Raw genomic sequence first — 17582 nt, 5'->3', positions numbered from 1 at the left:
TCTTGCAAAGGGCTCACAGACCAGTACAGAAAACAGAATCCAAACAAGGACTGGACAGGGTGAGAAAGAGAGGGAGAGGAATGGCCCGGGTACAGGGACACAGCAGAGGTGCAGCTGGGGCTCCCTGTTAGATGATAGAAGATAATAATAAATACAACATAGAACAGAAACTTCGGGACATCCACAGAGAGCAGCCCTTGGGAAGGGAGGAGTCCGTGCTCCACCTGACAACACTTTTGACTAGGAGAGACAGCAACAGAGAGGAGCGCCCGCCAGGCTCACTGTGGGAGGCACTGTCTAAGGGCTTCACTCCAACACATTCAATCCCTACAACAGATCTATCTATGTTCTATGCGCTCTATCTTATGGATGGAGAAGCCAAAGCCCTGAAAGCATTATCCACTTACCCAAGTTCCTTTAGTTTGAGACAGCACTGGAAACCAGGGGCCCTGGCTCACACCTGTCCCATACCCCACGTGTGCCATGCATGCCGCCTGAGCACTTTACCAGAGGCAGGTGGCATAGGCTGGCCCATGCTGCAGGCAACACCTGCTGGTGCTTCCTGGCTAAATGCACCACACACAAGGGCAGGGGCGAATGGAGTGGCAGAGTGGGAGAACAGATGCGGTGGCCATAGCAGCAGCCACACCAGACCTGCAGGAGCTTGCCTAAGGAGGGGACACCAACAGCAGGGGCGCATGTGGGCTTTTCTACTGACCCATCGCACATGCCCTGCCCTCTGTGCCCAGGAGACTGACCTGTATGGACAGTGCTGCCCGCACCCCACTCCCATGGAGCAGTGCTGGGGGAGCATCAACAGATGGGAGGGAGAACCTGAGGTACCACTTCCTCATTCCATCCCTCCCTTGCCCCAAGCTTCTGAGAGCAGCTGCATCCTCCACCTTTAAGAAAGAAAATCAGTATTTGCACACAGTGGAGTACTCTCTGCCAAAAAGAGGGATAGACTTCAGTTATCTACAGGAAAATGGAGGCCCCGTGAGACCACAGTGAGAAATAAAGCAGATAAATCAGCTTAAACATCACATGGTTTCTCTCATATGAGAAGCCCAGGTATAAGCAAAGAGTGAAATAACAGTTGGAGAAGAGAAAACAGGGAGAGGGATCTTTTGCAGATGGGGAGGGGCCAAGAGGTGGAGGGAGGGAAAGAGAAGGGGATGGATAAAGAATGAAGGTGCGTTAGACACACACCAAGGCCCCACACTACGTGAGACTGATACAGAGGAAGTTAAACCACTGCGAATGTGGAGAAAAGGGGACAGTAAGCAGTTAGGCGGAAGTGCCCTGCTGATGCTGACCCTGTGTCTCCTTAATCTGGACCCTGAATGCAAGGCCTGCTTTCAAAGCTTCCTCCGTTCTCCTGAGAGGCCAAGATTTGCATGTCAGCAGAACTGGGACACAGGTCGCCACCTTCTGTCAGTTTGGAAATAGGTCTCAGTACTCCTTTTTCTCACTTAGAGACCCCTCCACAGCCACACCCAGCTCACCTCTGCTCTCCCAAGCACAAAGGTCACAGTTACAGGACAGAAGAACTGAGGAGCAAGAAGAGGAGGTAAGCCTGCCTTTCGCCTTCCGGTTCCCTGGATGACCTGAATAAAAGCAAAGATTTGCCTTCAGCCTTGCCTTCCTGCTTGGTGCTCACAAGGGACAAAGGAACACTGAATTTTGGGGTCCTATTTCTGGAACGCATAGCCTTTCATACTTTATACAGTGTTCATTTAATAGTCAATGAGTAATTACTGAGCTTCCATTGGGGCCAAACATTGAGCTCGTTTCAGTGGATGCAGTAATAGGCTGGACCCACTCGGAACCTGGCCTCAGGGATTTTCAGTGCAGCCAGAGAGACGGTTAAATAAGCAACTGCAATAAATTACAGCAAGTGTTACACAGCTCAATAAAGAAGCACTTAACAAAGGGGAAGAAAATCAAGAAAGACATCCCAAGAAAAGTTTTCCCTTTAAACTAGAATTCAAAGAATACCTAAAAGCTAAAAGTAGGCTGAAAGAATAAGAATTTTCAAGGTAAAATAACAGCTTTGTGTGCAGAGGTCTAAGAGTATCTCATAGGAAGCGAGCCTGAGAGTCCATTCAGCTGGGCAGGCGCGGTGTATCCTGGGAGTGAAGGACCGCTGACCTTCAACCCGCCCAGACGCGCTCCGTAGAGTCCAAGGGCCTCCACGCGAGAGTAGCACTGGCACAGAGTGCTGAGATAGCAAACCTTTGCTCCCCTCCACCCACCCAGCCCCTGAGTGAGAAAGGAGACCCGCTTTCCCAGCCAAGAGATCAAGATAATCGCCTGAGCGCACACAGAACGCCAGGAGCAACCAAGAGTCGTCTCAGTCGGCCTCCTCTCTGCTCCCGCCTGGAGATGTGTGTTTCCCAGAGCCTTCTAAAAGCTTTCCACTGTGCTCTGAGGAGTTTACACTCCAGTGACTTCGGCCACCTCTCTGTGGCTGTGTTAGAGAGGCTACAGCCCCAACAACTTCCAGACAGACGCATTATGGCTATGTCAGCACTCCTGTCCCATCCCCATCTGCAGAGGGCCAGGGGCCATGGTCATTCACATCTGAAAACACTAAGTCGCAGGCCAGATAAAGACTAACAAAGTCTCCTTTCACCTCCTATTTCCAATGAAGTAACCAAAATAGAAGAAAGACAATCAACATAGACTAAAGATGTACATTTTGTATTCTTTTGCACTAAAAAAAAAAAATGTTTTGGACCAGCCAGCTAGCTCAGCAGATTAAAGTGCCTGCTTAGGCAAAGCCCAGCAGCTGGGGTTCGATCCCTGGTGTGCTGTGCTGGCCCTGCCCCCAGAACACACTGAGACAGCGATTGACACTGGGCATGGAGGCGCATACCTATAATCCCAGTGCTTGGAAGGCTAAAAACAGGAGGATCACTACAAGTCCAATCTGTGTAGTGAGACCCTATAGACCCTGTACTAAGTACATTAAAAAAATGTCTTTATGAGTCTATGTCTAGTACAGAAGGACCACCTCCCGCATGGGGAGCTGGAATGCGGACATCACACGTCTTCATTCCTTTCACATGCCCTGCCTCTCCGTCCCTCCATCTCTCAGCATCCCCCCATGCAAACTCTTTCACACTTCAACTCAGCATAAAAAAGCTAGTTGGTTCTTATGTGAGGGGGGAGAGAGAGGGAGAGAGGAAGAAGCCCAAAGAGGAGGAGGAGGAGGAAGAGGAGAAGGAAAAGGAAGAGGAGGAGGAGGAGGAAGAGGAGAAGGAAAAGGAAGAGGAGGAGAAAGACAGATCATCTAAATGGTTCTTACAAGACCTTGGGTTCTGATCACAGCTGGTAATGTGATGCATTAGAACACTGGCAGGATCAATAGCTTATTAAGTTATTTGTGTTTATGGACCCAGCACCAAGCACCAGGGTTCTTCTCACTAAGGCCAGGACCCTACCCACACTCCAGACCCAGAGGTAAGTCACCACGTCACCAGCCACTGTCCCATGGTCCCTCACCGGTGTCTCAGGGCAACATGGGGCACAAATAAACACGAACAGCAGTGATACAATTTAGGAAGTTGAAGAACAGGTGTGCAAGGGGCCACTGACTTGGCAAACCCAAATGTGCAAATTCTGGGACTGAAGGGGAGCCAGGAAGCACCCCCAATTTGCTGCAGACCCCATGTGGCCAGGGAGGGCAGGGGCCAGGCATATCTGAAACTATGGCTGACACAGGGCCAACTGTGTTCTTCTCAGGAGACTATCCCCTTCCAGAGGCCTTTCCAGTGTGGCGCAGAAGTAACAGGTTGAGTGAATCCCCACCCCTGCCTTTACCTGTGGCTCTGCACCTACTCCCATGTGCACGAAAATATGTATCTCTGCCATACCGAGGCTGTGCTTGGCAATGAGACCCACCCTGGCTGGTGGGCGTGGAGAGAAATAACAGTGCCCCAGTTCTGAGTGCAGGCCGTGGCAGACTGTGCTTCCCTAGTCCCTGTTGGAACCTGACCCCGCAGCACTGGTCCACAGACAATGAGAACAAGGAACAGATCTGCTCCAAGCTCCCAGCCTGAATCCAAGCCCAGCCATGAGTGGTTGGAGCTGTTGGGTGTCACCAAGGCTGTGTGGTTCCACCAGAGAGTTGGCTAGGGTAGAGATTGGCACCTAGAACCAGAGCGCTGCCATTGTAAAAACTAGTGTGTGGTACTAGCCAGGGAGGGTCACAGGTGTGATGTATCATAAATAGGGACTGCTGCCATCTATATTTGCAAAGATTTAAAAATGATGAGGAAAATATCACAGGAGGCTAGAAGACCAGTGATGGTTGTGACAACAAAATATTTGACTTACTCATTATGAGAGGAACAAGGAGGACTGGTGACAGGCCTAATGAGTCCAGAGCTTGCAGCAAGAGTTCCTGGGCCAAATGTTGACACAGGGAACAGGAGTACACTCATAAACCTCAGGAAAAAGCCACTAAGAGCTGGGCATGGTGCATGCCTGTCATCTCAGCACTCAGGACTGTTGTGAGGTTAAGGCCAGCCTGGGGTACATAGCAAGACCTCATTTCAAGAGAAAAAACTCAGCAAGGAGTTGACAAATACAGGATCTAGAGGGCAGGCCATACTCTGCAGAAGCGTGGAAGTCAGCATCCCAGAACCTAATCTGGTCCTGAGACTGACTCCCCACCCCCACCCTCTGCCTCCCTCATTCCCTCAGCTTGGCCTGGGACACTTCCCAGATGGGTCTGGAGGCATCTAGGTTTGAAAAAGCTGCTGTGGCAGCTGCAGGCCAGGCCTGGTCCCCGCTAGAGCTCACATCCCATCTCTATGGGCCTCCCGTGCCAGCAATCAGCAGCTGTTTCTCGAACAAATAAAGCAGCAATCTGAAACAAGTTGCTTCCTCCGCTGACTCCATTTCCAGGGTCCTAGTCAGTGCAGCCTCCACAAGGGACACTTGTCCTGACTCTCAGGCTGTCAAGAGCCTGGGAACTTCTGGTCCTGACAGCCAAGCCTGACCCGCAAGGCAGAGGAGGGGTCGTCTCGTTTGCTCAGTGCCTAAAGACTTCATTTCTACTGCATCTCCAGACTTCATTCCACCACCTCAGATAAAGGAAGAGCAGGGGCTGATGAGACTAATGAGATAGCTCAGCAGACTAAACACCTACTTAGGCAAACACAGGGACCTGGGTTTGATCCCCAGCACCTCATGCCATGCCAGCCTTGCGCCCAGGCACACTGAACTGGCACTGAGTATGGGCATAGTGGCTCATGCCTGTAATCCCACCACTGGAGAGGCTGAAAACAGAAGGATCACTATAAGTCCCAGCTGTGTAGTGGGACCATGTGTCAAATACATACTTTGAGGAAGAGGAGGAGGAGGAGGAGGAGGAAAAGGAGGAAGAAGAGGAGGAGGAAGAAGAGGAGGAGGAGGAGGAAGAAGAAAAAAAGACCAAGCCATTGAGTGGGTACTGCTGGGCCCAAGGGCACCCTGGGAGGCGCCAGGTAGTAGGGCCTGTGGGGATGGAACATTGTGTGACCGAGACAGACAGCTGCCCTCCCATGTGGCAACTGAGAGCCCCAGTCCTGTATACCATAACCAGGCAGCAGGAATTACGGTTGGTGGACAGACCCGCCAGCACCTCGCTGCTTCCAGCCCACCAACATCCTGCTGCCCGCCTTTCTCCAACCCAGCATCACCTCTCCCTGTCCTCCTCAGCTATTGCCCCCAGGCCAGCAACACCAGTCTTGCAAGTGGTACAGCTGAGACAAGGAGTCCTGTCTCCGTCACAGCTATCTGTGGTGTCGCCCCAGTCCTTGATCCTCTCTGAGCGTTGGTCTCTGCAAAGTGGAGTCTGTTGGCATGCTCATGGTCACCCAGGCAGCCAAGGGGACTCAGAGCAAAGTACTATGGTGCCTCCGACTCATTTTCAAGTAGTTTAGATAAAAATGCAAAAGAGATAATAATGCAAATAAGCCAAAATGTGCCTACAGAAATGCAATAGGATCATGAGACTAATTCCTTACATGGTTCTTGCAATTCTTCTAGGTTTGAAATCACACTAAAATTTTGAAGTGCTCCCACCCCCTGCAACTGATATAATGAATAAATCATAGAGGTGAAAGGAACATCGCCCACACTCCGATCATTTGCCAGTCACGATTTTCCTATATGCTGCAGCCCAGACACAGGAAGATGCCAGGCTGGCGGCATGCCAGGCCAGGAAAGCTAACAGGTTTTGGACTAAGTCCAATGGCAATGGTGCAAGGAACCAACTCAGAGCAGTACCTGAAGAGCTGTTCCAAACACAGCCAGCAGATCCATATGCGGAGTGGGTTGTCCAAGCCACAACAAGCCCTGGCCTGTGGGCGTCCCAGCCCAGGATCCTGCAGCACACACACCCAGAGCAATTTCTCAAGCACTGTGGGGCCGAACTGGAGTGTGTGTACACACACGCACTATGAAAAGGGAGCAGAGGCCACCTATGAGGGGCTACACATTGCCACTAACTTGGTGACAACCGACAAGTCACACAGCAGTGACACTCTGTAGACCCTCGTGAAACTGGGGCTCAGGATGGGGACGTGTTATCAGGCTCATGCCTTTTCTCTGCCCACCCCCTCAGCACAGCTAGAAAATGTAATATTTCTGTTGCTACCAATACCCTCCATTTTTACTCTCAAAACATACTTTACCCACAGTTCATTCTGCAACTTCATAATATATAGAGATGTCATTTGGGGAAAAGGTAAATCCTGAGCAAGCCATAATTATACAAAAATGGAGTGTCTCTCATCAAAGACATAAACAAAAATAGGAATAATTTCTCCCATAATGAGTTCAGAGACAAAAACAGACACTCTCGTCAGCCCACTGGGTTATGAAAGTCATTGTGATTTTTGCCTTATTACTAGGGTTCTAGCTCTGGCATGCTATAAATTCTAATTAAACAAACAAGGGAAAAACATTGAAGAGGAACAATGCAATCAAATATAGATGCTCTATTTAGACACAGTGATGTTAGCATAACAAGAGAGTTATAAAAAGAAAGGGGAAAATAATTATTAAACAGATGGGTGCTGAAAAGAAAAGTTATGGGTTTTTTCTTCTCTAAGCACAAAGCCTTAATCTGAAGCCAAGAGAGATAAAGATAAACAAGAAGTTGCCCTCCACAGCCACAGAGCACAATACCCAGGAAATTAAATGAAACCAGTCTAAAATACTGACGGCAGCTAATATGAACCCAGCATCCTGATGCCAAACGAAACATTAAACCAAGTTCACTATTTTTAGGGCTTTGTATCATGGTGATTGTATAATGAATCAGGATGTGTCTTGGCAAACTTGCTGGCAGCCTGGAAGATATTTGTTTTCTTACCAAAAATAGTTGGAGTCTCCTAAAATGTGGAATGGACACAAAGTGACCAGAGCACTTGAGGAATCCAGCTCAGCTTAGCTCAACCTCTGAGTCCCCAGATGATGGCATGTCCAGTTCTAAAGAGCTGTGGAGCAAGACACAGCAACAAAGCCATTGCATAGGGCTTTGCATATGGCATATGAGGCAAGACACAGAATCCCAGAGATGCGTGGGCCTGGGTCTGCGTCCCGTCAGATGTCACAGATCAAGGTGGCTCACAGCAGACACCTCCTGCTTGGAACCTGGGAAATTCCTCCCATGACTTGGTTCCTCCTCAAGAACTGTTTTCCTCCTTCACTCCTCGGACCCGGCGTTGCCTGAACTACTGCTCTGCAGGGTCAGGACATGACAAGGCCCAAGCTCCTGTGGACAGTCCCACCTGGGCCAGCGGTCACCACGCTGGACCCCAGCCCCCTTGCTTACAGTGTGACAGAGTCCCATTCAGCAATCTCTGAGACCCCTTCGAGCTCTAAAAATGGAATCACAATGGGCAATTCCGGATGCCAAAGAGCAATTAGCTGCAGACCTCCACTCTTGGCTGCAGGTCAGGTGAGCAATGAGTTTTTGTCTGGCCAAGCCTCACAATGTCACCCCAACTGGCTCCCAACAATTTTGACAGTCATCCAGGCCGCTGTCCCCACAACCCACGACAGAATGGGCTTTCACAGCACAGCAGGCCACTTATGTGGTGCTCAGGGAGGAGCTCCAGGTCAGTCCTCTCTGGGGAGGCCCCTGGCACTGTATGATCAGAGGACTGAGGAGACCCGGGCACAGTTGCTGGCCTGCTGACAGAACCCAAGGATGGCAGCTTTGCTGGCCGCTGCTGATGCCAAGACCTCTTCTAGGTCTTTGCACGGCTTCCTCACTAAGCTTTCCCTTCCACCCTGATGATCCCTCTACACTCGGACAGAAGAAGAAACTCCACCAGGAGGACAAAGGACCAGGACTCAGACCCTGGGAACCTGGCACACCCTTGGAGCCAGCATACTTTATCACAAGGCTTCATTGCAAATGTAACTATACAGCCTTAAGGGACACTAACTCCTCAAACTTGTATGTTGCTTTGATTCAATTTTTAAGCATTTTATTTGGAAATGATTACAAACACAGAAAAGCTGTAGAAGCAATACAAATATCTGAACCGTTTGAAAGTAAACCCTTGCTGGGCATGGTAGCACACGCCTCTAATCCCGGCACTCAAAAAGCTGAGGCAGGAGGATTGCCACTAGTCTGAAGCCAGGATGGCTACGCAGTGAGTTGAAGTCCGTAGTAAGACCTGTCTTGAATAACAAGAACAGTGAAAGAAAGTCCTGGCTCTAAGCATCACCACTCGTGAACGCTGCAGCAGATTCATCCGATAACCACAATATGACCAGGCAAACCTGCAACGCTGCACTGAAACCGCCCTGCCCCAGCTCCGCCCAGGCTCCCCTGCATGTCCAGGAGCACCTTTCCCAGCAAAAGGAGTCTGAGGCACGGGTCATGTTTCTGTGTCGGGTATGTTTTCACTCTGCAACAGCTTCTTGATCTTTCCTTGACCTTCATGACCGTGACATTTCTAAAGACAGTAGCCCAGCTATGCGGAGGCGTGGCCCTCAATCTGAGTCTCCCTGGAGAGCCCGCATGACCCATTCAGGTTAGGGGTCTCTGGCAGGCGGTCGCAGAGGTGGCACTGTGCTCCCTCTGTCCTTGACAGGCGTCACGCTATTTTGATTTGCTACCTGGCAGACGCTGTTCACTGGAGACACTCGGCAGCCACACAAGTATAAATCACTCATGTTTCTTTTGCGACCTGTTAGTATTCTTAAGGTTTGACTTTGAAACCATGAAACATCTCACTCCTCAAGAAACATTCAGGCTACACATTCGTAATTAATGGTTCATATTAACATAGACTCACATTCCTATTTTATTCTTTTTTTTCTTCGTCATTTCCTAATGTTTGAGTTGTCCCACATCCAGCCAGCAAGAGGCTGCTCAGGTGGCATTTACACCCTTGAAACATCCTTCATGGCTCTTCAGGTCTTGTTTGCAGCCTAGCAGCATGCTTCAGCCTTAACTTGCACCCTGCCTGCCTGGCTCTGAAGCCTGTCACTTCTCCAAGAAACCAGGTTTCTCTTAGCAGCACGTGGCACACAGGGGCGAAGATCAGTCCTAGCTGCTGGTGGCTTTGGCCCACTGCTGCCGCTGCCACCACAGACACCTTTGATTCCTTTCAGGTTTCAGTGTCCACAACTTGGTGGATGCTGTTGTCACTCGGCTTGGGCTCAGATGCCCGCCTGAGCCACTGATGCAGCACTCTCTCCTCCCCACAGCACCTGCCCTATGTGATGGAGTGAAGCCCCTTGCCCCTCCCCCAGTCTGACGCACGGGACTGAAGTACTCTCAGGAAGGACAGCAGAGGGCTCAGCCAGCCTCCAGACCACCCAGCCTACTAATCATTTCTGGTTCACTGGAAGGAAGCCGAGGAGCTCCCTCATCCTCCTTTCTATTATCTATATGGTTCCATGGATATGCACCATACCCTTCATCCATGTCTGGTGCATTCATTCACCTGGCCAAGGTCAAAAAGACAGCGCCAACACTGGTGAGAGCAAAACCCAGTGAAGTCGCTGCTGGAGGACACTGGACATCAGAATCTACCTGGGAAGAAACAAGCCCCCTCAGCACCCACAGAACAGAATGAACGAAACATGCTACCTGGATCCAATTTCCAAAAAGAGTGAGCGCAAACTTCCTAAGCACAGAAGAAGCAAAGAGCAATGAATTTCCCAGGCTAGTGTGACTGCTTCCCGTGGAGGAGGAGTGCGTAGAGCGAGGAGCTCCTCTCAACAGAGCAGCGTGGGGGAAGGAGCTGCCCCCTCACAGCTGAAGCCCCCTCGCCAGCTCACCCCAGATGACCATGCCATGTCACCGAGGGCTGTGCACTTTGCTTCTCACTCGCAGAATGACAGGGTGATAGCAAAAGAGCCAGGATCACAGCAGCTGTCACAGGCCCTGTTGCCTTCCTTCCACAGAGCCGGGCCTTTCCCCTTCTCTCCCTGGGCCCTGAGGTCCTCCTGGCTCTGGTCTCCTGCTCCTGGGCCCTCCCAGCACACTTGGAGCAGCCCAGCTTCACTACCGTTCTCCAAACATCCTTCCTTCCTCGTGGGCCCCTGCATGCATTGTGCCCTCTTCCTTGTCACGCAGGCCTCAGCCCAAAGGCCACCTGCTCAATTCATACCCATCCTCTTCCACACCAGGCTCATCTTGGCCATATCCTTCTGCAGGGGCACTCCCATCACCCACACAGTTGCAGTTGGTGGTGAGTAGCTGTTGTAGTTGTAGTCTGAGTCCCTGTCTTCTGCTCCCGTAAGAACATAAGCACAGGAACTCAGGACCCCGCTCAGCCCCCAGAAGCCCAGGTGGTGGCTGCTACACTGCAAGTGTGCCATGAACGTGACAAGAATAAAGGGACAAATGAATGCTGGCTGTCCTTCATGGTCTTGTGAGGACTGAACGAGTCATCAGTACAACACATGGTACAGAACAAGTTACCAATTACAGTGTAGTAGAAAGTATCAGGAACCTGAGTTCTTTCCCTGCCAACAGGGTGACCCTGGGCAAACTACAGATTTCTCTGTGCCTCAGCTTTCTCATCTATTAGTGCTGCAGGGTAGGTAAGGGTATGTCTTGAGCTGCTCCCAGGACTGAAGTTCAGTGGCTTGGCCTAGCTCATAGTTGAAAGCCTTAGTCCCATCCAGTGATACACTTCTTTTGTTGGTAAACTTTGCTGAACTACTGAGCTTTGGCAGCGCCTCACAAGGGTGGGCTGTTGTGCCTTAGGGCCTACCAGTGTCCATGCACTAACCGTGCTTTTAGCTCAAGGTTACAGAGAGGTCAAGCATTTCCTATTCTGCATTTCCTGCTGTCTCCCATGCACTAATTTCCAGAAATGAAACGGAGCCTGGCGTTAGCTTAATAGTCACTTAAGCCATAGTGAAAATTTTATTGAAATAAAATCAAGGTAAATCTCAGAGAAAACAGTAAAAAATCAGGATTTCATCCAGATCTGCCTTGCAAAATTTCTCGACCCTTGGAGGATACCTGCAACCTCAGAGGTCTGGGTTTGCCTCCTGCCAGGGAGTTCCTTAAAAAAGCAGAAGATTGAACCATGCCTCATTCATTTTATTATTTCCAACAGAAAAGTGGAAATGGCAAGACCTGCGCCTTGCCACTGGCACCCACAGTGCTCTCTCAGCGACACGGAGCTCGGCGACTTGCTCTCTCAGCGACACGGAGCTTAATGACTTAGCAACAGTCGTCCCAGAGAGGTGGTCCCTGGGCCATATGGTGAAGAGCAACACTGTGCCCTGAATGATGGGAAGCAGGCATTCTTATGGAAAGAGCAACGAAGATTATTAGAAAACTCACAGCACACAGAGTATCAATATAATACAGGTGTTATGGCTGTGTCTAGGCGACCTCTAGGGCCTCATGTGGTCAGAGGTGGGGCTTGCTCCGAGGTGGCTGGGTCTGGAGAGTGGACTCTGGGACTGACTCATGGTGCAGTGCTAGGCCCATGGGCACTAGCACTAAGGGTGGGCGAGCCACCTGCCCTAAGTGGCCTGGATAAGTTGTAAGGGGCAGGAAGACCTGTGGCCCTCAGTGCTGCTCTGCTGCCTTCTGCCCACCACGAACTGCTTCTCCTCTGCAATGTCCCCTGCCACGCCACCCTTCCTCAGAGCCAGTCAACTGGGGGTTGAGCCTCTACAAACTGTGAGCTAAATAGACCTTTCCTCCTTTAACTTTAGGTGTCGGGTATTTTGTCTCAGCAATGAAATAAACAACTAAAGCAAATAGATGACTCAACATCAGTCAAAGCACGAAGAGAGAGAAGGAGAAACTACCCATTGTTTAGTGATTAAGCTGGCAAGATATTTTTGTTTTGTTTTTATTTTTTGAGATAGTATCTCTCTGTGTAGTTCTGGCTAGCTTTGAATTTACTACATAGGTTTTTGAGACCAGGTGTTTGTATAGCTCTAGCTGGCCTCAAACTTTTTTTTTTTTTTTTGGAACCGGGGATTGAACTCAGGCCCTTGTGCTTGCCAGGCAAGCGCTTATTCTACTGAGCCATCTCCCCGGCCCCTGAATTTACTACATAGCACAGACTATTCTCAAACTTCTGCTGATCCTCCTGCCCCAGCCTCCTCAGTACGGTGATTATAAGCATGTGCCACCACAGAAAACTGTCTTTTAAAAGTTAGTGTCAGGCTGGGGAGATAGATCAGCTGTCTAAGCACCTGCTTGGCAAGCACAAGGACCTGGGTTCAATCCTAGGTACTGCATGCAGTGTTGGCCCTAGAACCCCCTGAGTGCTGCACTGGCCACGGAAACTGGGTGTGATGGCGCACACCTATTATCCTGGCACTGGGGAGGCTGAGGTAGGAGTATCACTATGAGTCTGAGCTGCATAGTTACACCCTGTACCAAATATATGCATATATATATATACACACACACATACATATATATTCTTTTTAAAAAGTTAGTCTCTATGTTGATGGGACTAAAACTGTATATGTATGTAAGAAGAAACTTAAACTTGCTTTCAGATCCAGAATTTTATGTTAGATAGCCTCCTGTAAAGGGATAATCAGAGATGATCACAGAGACCCATATGGAGGGTATCTATCACCACACTCCTTTTTTATGTATTTGTTACAAGGTCTTCAGGGTCTACAGGATCTCACTACATAGATCCAACTCGTAGTGATTCTCCTGTTTTCAGCCTCCCAAGTGCTGGGATTACAGGTGGGCACCACCACACCCAGTCTCAATCACTGTCTGGGCATACCTCAGGGGAGGGACCAGCACAGCAAGCCAGGGATCGAACCCAAGCCACTGTGTTCTGCCTACGCAGGCGTTCTAGTACACTGAGCTATCCGGCCAGCCCTACACACCTTTTAATGTGAAGGTAGAAATACCCAATGTGCCTAAAAATTGCTCTGATAAATCATAATGCATTTGTACAAGAAAATACAGCACAATTTTTAAAACTGAATAATAGTAGGTATAATGTTACAAGGAGAAAGAAGGACCAGTGAGATAGCTCAGCAGACTACGCACCTGCTTCAGCAAGCACAGGGTCCGGATTCAATCCCTGGCACCACAGGCTGCACCAGTCCCACCCCCAGGCACAATGAACCAGCCACCAAGTCCGGGTGTGATGGTGCACGCCTGTAATCCCAGCACTGGGGAGGCTAAAAGCAGGAGGATCACTATGGGTCTGGGCTGTGTAGTGAGACCTTGTACTAAATACATAAAAGAAAAAAAAAGAGGAGAAAAAAATTCATGGGTGCAAAATTACATGTGTTAAGTGACTCTAATTTTATAGAATATGTGTACTGTTCAGCCGTGCACAGCCCAAAGCCCTATGTTCCCACCCTGGAGACACGTATTACTACAACTCATGTATAATAATTTACCTGTAACCAGAAGCAAATGCTTAATGAAAAGAATTGACTACAGTTTTCAAACAGCCACTGAGAGTTTCCAGATTACACTAAGTCCTAATCATTTTTGAGGCCTTCCTACCTAAAGGCTGAACACAGGATCTCAGTTGATCCATGGCAGGTAATAAAACCCTAATAGGAATGACTACAGAACTGGACTAAGTGAAAGAAATTCAAAAGAATCTTTAAAATGCAAAGACTTTTTACTCTGGTACTCTAATGAGCACCATTACCACATTATGACAACTATAGTATGACCCCAAGGGGCTTCCTCTTTTGGTGAGGATGGCTGTCTTTCTTGTCTATATGGGACAGGAATCAAGGGCCCCTGGGACTGAGCTAAGCCGGCAGATATGGTTACCGTCCCCTGCAGAGGACAGGTAGGTAGTTGGATTACTTGAGTGAAGAGCCGGTCTCTGCCCAGTAGACACCCATGTGGTGCTGCTAGCAACAGAATACAGAACTCTGATGCCAGAGCTGAGAGGCTCACTGTGACAGTGATGGCTACAGGGGACAGAGCCAAGCCAACAGGAAGTCACCTGGGGCCTCAATCTCTTGGCCTCACCACACCAAAGCAGGCATGTGTTTCCAGCATCAGCAATGCCTATAGATAACATTTTACACACACACACACACACACACACACACACACACACACACTCACACACTCACAGAGGAGCAGCAGCAGCACCCACATCCTCACCACTGAGAGCTCTGTAGCAGTGGAGAGTCCACACCACAGCCAGGAGCGAAGGTGAGACCCTCAGCAGAAGGGAGAGGCTGCACTCTGCCCCACAAGCTCAAGCCTGCAGAGCAGCAAATTCAGGAGGTCAGCAGCCAGCCCTCTACAGCCCAGATGCTGTGGCTTTGCACTTCCTAACTCAGTGTCTTCCCTGTATAAGGAACTTTTGTTCCCAGAAGCAATGGTAGTGACTCTAAAGACATTGTCCTACAATAAAAAAGAAACATAGCCATAAGTTCTATGTCACCAGCCCCTGTACCTTAGAGCAACTTCTCCAGATCAAGTAAGATAAACATAAAATTTTTATGACAAATAGACTTTTCGATGCCAGAACCTTAGCCACATGGGACCATGTCATGATCAGCAAAGGTCACTTCCAGGTAACTGTGGTGACCAAGGCATTGCCTGAAAACTTCTGCTGATAGAGTTTGGTCTTGGTAGCCGTGAGATGGGTCAGACATGCTCTGCTCACAGGGTACCAAGATGAAGGCATAATACAATGTGGGCACTGTTGCCCCCTTGCCAGGCACAGCGAGTGGGTGCAGAGTTTCCATCTGACTCTCCATGCCTGCCATAGTGCCCCAGCCCTCTATACCCCTTTCATGCAAAAGAGCAAGCACAAAAGTGGGTCCCAATAGCATGTGCTGTACCCACACTGCGAGTTTGAAATTCCCCCTGTGAAAAAAATAAAATCTCAGCAAAACCCCAAATGTAAGCCAAGCAAATGGACACATGTGCTCCTGAAGCCACTGCCTGACACCCCTGCCTGGTGTCAGTACCTGTTAGTCACACACATCACAAGGCTCTGCAGATGGGGTGCACCCTGGCCCAAGCTGGGGTAACCTCCAATGCACACCGTGTCCACAGCAGGGGAAGTGGGCTGCAGCTCTCACGGCTCAGATGTTAAACTCAGCATTTGGTGACTCAGTGTTCCCCGCTTGAGAAGAGCCCCGGGGGAAGCTGTGCTCACCACCTGTCTGCACAGATCTGGTAACAAGGACCATTTGTTCCTTGCCATTCTCATACAATGCTAAAGATACTTTAGTTAAAAGACATGGTATGGCGCTTACCCAAATGATGTCTCCACTTTTATGTAGGCCAAGCTCTGTGGGCCATTCTTGCCACCACCACAAGGGAGGGACGCTTTGCCTGCCCCAGGGATGGGGATGCTTCTCAGAGCAAGAAGGACCCCCCTGCACGGGCTCAGTGCACTCCCATGCTTAGTAACCGCCAGACTACATGGGCCACGGGGATGACTCTGTTACTTTCCAAGGCTTGAGCACTTACTTCATTGGGCCAAAATAAATTCTAAAACAGCAAAAGGCTGGAGAAAGCTATTGATTTTATTATCTCCTCTATTTTTATTCCTGTTTTTTATTTTGATTTTCAGATCTCAAACTTTTGGACTCAGAGGACCTCCCAGTGCTGGGCCTGCAGGCTCATATCATGGTGCCTGGCCCCCATCTCTCAATGAAGACAAGGCCCCAAGTGACTGACACCTTGGGGTAAAAGTCTTGGGGTAAGCCTGGTGACTCCTTATCTCATGCTAGCAAGGAGCATCGTCCTTGATAACTGCCACAAGACACTGGATGGTTTTCGCTGAGTTTTGTGATACATGTAGAATTCACCAAACCCTTTGGCAGGTTGGATCATAGGAAATTACTACTCAGTGCTTTTTTTTCTTATAGAAAACCATTCTTGTATGATTTCACCTAGTATTTTACAACTTTCAACCTTCTATAAAATAAGTCCAACGTCTCGTTTATTTCAGGTATAGGAAATTTAAAAAGAGAAACTAAATCTGAGTGTGCATGTACAGGCGTGTGTGAGTATGTACGTGTATGCATGTGTGTGTGTGTGTGTGAATGTGCATGATTGTAGATGATAGTCATTTGGCCTCGTCACTTAGGTACAAGATCCACTCAAATAGTACCATAATACTATAAAATTGAATAAAGGAAAACAAGCATGAAAGAAGAGGTACAGGAGGAGGAAGAGAAAGCGGGGGGAAGAAACTTCTGCTGACACTGTCCCTCATTACCTTTGTCTTTCTAGTCACTCATCTCCATGGTAACCCAGCTACGACAGACATCTCCAGCCCAAGACCCTTCTGACTGCTGGTAGCACACTGCAGATAGCTTAGAATACAGGACATAGCTCTCCAACAACTTTCACTTCTTATTCTTAACCAGGAAATGATGGAAGTGTATTTATTCATTTGAATTGCTTCTGTGATCGCCTCTTTTCCTCCCTATCTTTCATTGGCCACACTTGCCCTTGCATTGCATCATGCATGTGGTGCATGCTTACATTTCTAAAAAATTATCACATGAAGGACACATTGCCATTCCCCTCCAAACACCCCCTTGCTCGAAACACACCTGTCCCATCGACTGCTCTTGCCACTTTTGGAAACTGCTCTAAGAATCCTGAGTGTTACAGCTGCCTTGATGTCCTAAATTGATCCAAATGTTTACCAGTTATGGTTTTGACTTTCAGAAGACCTGGGGCTGATGACAAGGTGGATGAGAACACACATGTTCTGATGAGACTGCCTTTCCAGTAGATGGCACGCAGCAAGGCCCTACACTGCATTTTTTAGCACAACTGGTAAAGACGCTCAGGAATGAAGCTTCCAGAACTGCTGCTGGAAGTAGCACAAGCAATGGGAAGAGAGCGTCTGAAGTAAGGCGGAGCTCTAAGGAGGATTCGTGGCAACATGTCTTTCCTTGAAATAAAAACTTTTTAACTTAAACATTCACCTTTTTATCACAGTGAGTATTACCACACTGATGTTTTAATAACAAAAGGTTTTCATGCCACTTTTCCTTCTCTGCTACTGCCTGCCCACTCCAGAAGGGCAGCTTTCCACCACTCAAAGACAGCATTTTGCAAACTTTTGTGGCCCCAATCAGAAAAGCTCTACCCTAAAATAGTT

The 17582-nt window shown here is 49.0% G+C and overlaps 1 protein-coding gene across 13 annotated transcripts in view; it reads right to left on the bottom strand.

Annotated features, from left to right (window-relative positions):
* Ncald (neurocalcin delta) overlaps positions 1–17582 on the bottom strand; it is a 432618-nt gene that overhangs the window by 222548 nt on the left and 192488 nt on the right. The gene's annotated exons all lie outside the window — the stretch shown is intronic.

The sequence above is a fragment of the Octodon degus genome, unplaced genomic scaffold, assembly GCF_000260255.1.
Source record: "Octodon degus isolate 3935 unplaced genomic scaffold, OctDeg1.0 scaffold00148, whole genome shotgun sequence".
Taxonomy (NCBI): Eukaryota; Metazoa; Chordata; class Mammalia; order Rodentia; family Octodontidae; genus Octodon; species Octodon degus.
This window is presented reverse-complemented; position numbering and strand designations above follow the sequence as displayed.